Genomic DNA, 4,391 nt, shown 5'->3' with positions numbered 1-4,391 from the left:
GTGTGTGTGTGTGTGTGTGTGTTTGTGTGTTTCCCTGAATATACCCACAATATACAAACTGTGCTTTTATCCAAAATGTATATTTTACATGTAACTCCTTCAGTTTGAGGGAACTGGTGCGCTGCTTGGCCCCGGTTCATGGTGAAGGAAAGGCTCTTTTGGGCAAGTTTAATTGGGTGGGGTGAGGGGGGTGGGGGGGGGTTGCAGTCAAACTGTTAACACCATATAAATAAGCATGGCTGCCCAGCGTTTATTTAGTCTGACACCCATCGTCTAGCGTGCCCTCTGACAGATCTCACCTCCGGGAAGAAGCAGACTGAGTTGGCAGCCAAAATGTGGTGGGTGCAGCTCTGGCTTCGACCATCACAAACCTCCTGGATGGGAAATACATCGTCACAGTGCCCGCCTTCCTGCTCCTTACAAAGAAACATGAGAATCTCACCTGGCAAGAAAGAGCAGCACATCCTCCCATTAGCTGTAACAAGATGTTGGCCTTTTTAGCCTGAAAAAAGGACTGCAATTGATCAAATAATCGAGAATTCTGTCTTTGATCGTTGGTATGCTTGTGTTTCTTGCTGCTGGACTTTTTTGCAGTGACGTCACAGCAATCTCAGCAATTAACTGGATGAGTATGTTGACAAAACTGATAGAAATTATAGACAAAATAAGATCCAAGTTGTAATGAACCAGAATTATGCAACGCCAAAAGATTCAAGTTGCCAATTTTCTTAAAAGTCTGTTATAATCTTTGCATTAAAGGGCTTTCTTTGCCTGTGCTTAACATGGAATCAAAGAGGGAGATCAGGAAAGTGGTCAACCCTAATCAAATCACAAGGTTTTAACTGGGCGACATTGATCAGCATGGGAAAATAAATCCTCCTGGCAGTCCATCAATCTCATCCATATTCACTTCCCCCCCTCAAACATCTTCACGGTTCTCCCCCGCAAACCCTGAGAATGTGCTAAATGACCTCACACACTGACAGCGTCGCCACGGACACACCTGATAGTGACCTCATTGATGAGCCAGCTCCTGCCAATACTGATGCACACACAGACACACACACACACACACACACACAAACAGACTCATCAGTCACGAGGTCACGGCAAACCCATCATCATCACACCGGCGGCAATGGGCAGCAGCAGTGACATTGGCGAATCTGATGACTAAGAAAATCCTAATATGAGATTAGTCTCTCTGACGATCCCGCTCCTAAGTGCCACTCCACACAAATGGGGCCCTAAGAAGATAATAACCGTACGATTGCTTTTATAGGGATGGAGTTATTCAATTACAAGCCCCTCGAGTGAAATGTTGCTGTAACTGTACGATGGATGGACACGGAGACGTTTTTAACAACCTTTAAAGAAGAAGTCTGAGGGTGGAGTTTCCAGTTTAGAGGTTAAGTGTCTTGCTCGTGGGCTCCACGGTAAGGATGGAGGAGAAAGATTCACACTTTCACTTTCTTGCTGATTTTCAAGCAGAAATCGGCAACTCTTGGGCATGTTTTAATGTGGAAATAAAACATGTAAATATGGGTATTAAGTATTGCTATCAACATACATTTTGTCCATGTTTCACTTTGTCGCATGACCCATCATGCAATGCTCTGTCAACCTACCTTCTGCGCAATACTTTATAATACCTTAAATAGAATTCTGTGCAATTTCATTACAGTACAATATTTAATACATAACCATTTAATTTCATGACAGTGCAATATTTAATATTTAATCTCTTAATCTCATTACTGTGCAATATTTAATACTCAGGACTTTTGATACACCAATAATAATGTTCATAATGTGTACACAAACCCTTTATCTTTCTTACTATTTTATATATATAAATAGTTGCTCTCAGGAACTTTGCACCACATTCTCCTCTCTTTTTTTTTCTTCTTCCTCTACACTACTTGCATTTTTATATTTTTATATTTTGTGTTGAATCTGTAAAGGGATTGCTTCAATTTAATTGCACAGGTACTGCACTTTGCACGTGTATAATGACAATAAAGGCATTCTATTCTATTCTATTCTATTCTATCACTGCAATAAGGCCAAAAAGTCACAACTTGCATGGCATGTTTTAATGGCTATATTTTTATGGAGCACTTTACAATTTTCTACTCATTCATTCATTCATTCACTTAGAAACTTGCACACGGCTAAAAGTTTGTGATTCCGAACTTTGGTTTCGTGCTACGCGCATCAATCTTCATATGGTGTATTTTGTGTGCGGCTGGGTGCCCCGAACTGGGTTGTTTTGGCAAGAATACTCAAATCATTACAAACTTAACCTCGAGTTGGGAATTCTTTTTTAAACATCCCACTATAAACATGCTCACTGCACACATGATCTTAAAAAATGGGATGTCATTCTGCACCTGAGGTCAGCATCTTGCACAAGTCACATTTAGGTTTAATTTGCATATCAGGAGCCTTCTTAATGTCGACTGATTTAATCAAACTGCCACCTCCAGGCGCATATGCAACTAATAGAAATTAATTACTGAACAACAAGCACAATCTCTCCTAAAACCCTCGACTGTAAGCGGAACTACAATGTCGTCTTTACCTCGCTGTACCTTTCCACCAATGAGAATTTACTGCTGCCGTACGGCGGACCAGGCCGACTTAAGGAATGAGTGCGTTTGACCATTCTTCCTCGCCTCTTTGGCAGCATCCACTCGGAGCTGTTGAAAGTCCAGAGGCAAGCGTGCCCTCTCCCCAGCCCGCTACCTCCAACTTAATCCTGTTTGTTCCCGTTTACCAGGATTGAAGTGGAGAGGCCTCTCTGGATCCCCCCCATACACACACACACTGCCTCCCACGTTAAAAACATTCCCTGGACCATATCTACAGTATGTGCCCTCATCCAGGACAACTTCTATTACTTCCAAATGACAGGCTCTGTAACCCAGTTACCCACCGAGGCTTCGGCTATTCTGGAAATCAACGGAGTTTCCAGGGGACAGCGGCTCGGCCAAGGGCAAACCACAGCAGAGCACGTTGTCTTTATGAAGGAAGATGTCAAGAGTTGGGATACAATTTTTTTTTTTTTTTCAAACTGTTGCTGACATAAACAAAAAATAATGTAGTAATGTTTTACTATTATTTGAAATAAGAGATCATCAGAGCGTACAATTCATTTACAAAATGCTCCAAATCTAATACTTCAAAACTTGTAAGGTAAAGTAAAAAAAAATCAGTTTAGAATATTTATGTACTCATTGTCACGCCAGTATCACATGATAACTGATCGTCACGTGGCTCCGTTCTCCCCAGAGAGTTCCATAATAAAGACTTACAACAGCCACTCAAATTATTGATTGATCATCCTCAAACACTTCTTGACTGTCTGAGAAGTGAAGGTGGAGATGTGCCTCTGGATTATCACCCATGAGCCTCTGGGGCTATCAGTGATTATGTGTGCGAGTGGTGGATTGAAGGGGAGATCCTATCAAACTGTGGTGGAAAGTCTTGGATACGAAATGTAATGTTTAGTTCAATTTTTTGATGCATTCAGTTGACAAAAATGCAAGAAACACACCCAAGTTTTCTCTCATTTTAAGAGATTTCCTTAGGCCAAATGTGCTGGATCCACGTATGTGTCTATTAAACTGTCAGCTGCTTTTTAGGATTGAGTTGCTCCACTTCTTTTTTTTGTAATTTCTCTTTTCCGTGTGTTCAAACTGAGCTTCTGACTTCAGTAGATGTTGAAAGAATTCTGCCGCTTCACAATCAGCTTGTAAAACTTCCTGCTTGTACCATTTTTTTACAGCATGAATATTTCCCACTGCACAAACGATCACCTTTAAACAAAGCTGTTTTCTTTGTGTTCTCCAGCATGTGCGACCACACACCCTGGTCGTCTGTCTCTCCAAATGTGTCTTAAATAAAAATGTCAAACCACCGCCCATTCTTTTCTCCAGACTCGTCCCTAGGTGCTGATCCTGCAGCACAATACCTGGATGCTGCATTGTTTTCTTAGTAATAGAACTCGTGACTCAACAGTGAGGAGAGAGACAGCTCGACTTAGTGTGAGCCGCACCGTCTTCCTAAAGCAGCTATTTTTATCCGCCATCAATGAGAGCGTGATACCTGTCAAGGAACGACAAATGCAACAGACACACACTGTCCACACACTGTGAAGCTGCCAGTGTGCTTCATTCTGACTGCTTATTGGATGGTCAAACTGGTTAGTTTTCTAACAAAACCTGGCTCTAAAACTCCTGTGTTTTTCTAAAACTTGTCCTGCCAACCCGTTCTTACTCCAAACTTCTAAAATGTGGACGTTTGGGTAGTGGGTGTCTGTGTCAGATGCAACAAAAAAAGCAACCCTTGGGGGGGGATGGGCCAAACACAGGAGACAACCAACCGCG

Source organism: Etheostoma spectabile, chromosome 6 (assembly GCF_008692095.1).
Source record: "Etheostoma spectabile isolate EspeVRDwgs_2016 chromosome 6, UIUC_Espe_1.0, whole genome shotgun sequence".
NCBI lineage: Eukaryota > Metazoa > Chordata > Actinopteri > Perciformes > Percidae > Etheostoma > Etheostoma spectabile.
The sequence above is the reverse complement of the archived record's forward strand: the minus strand, read 5'-3'. Positions refer to the sequence as shown.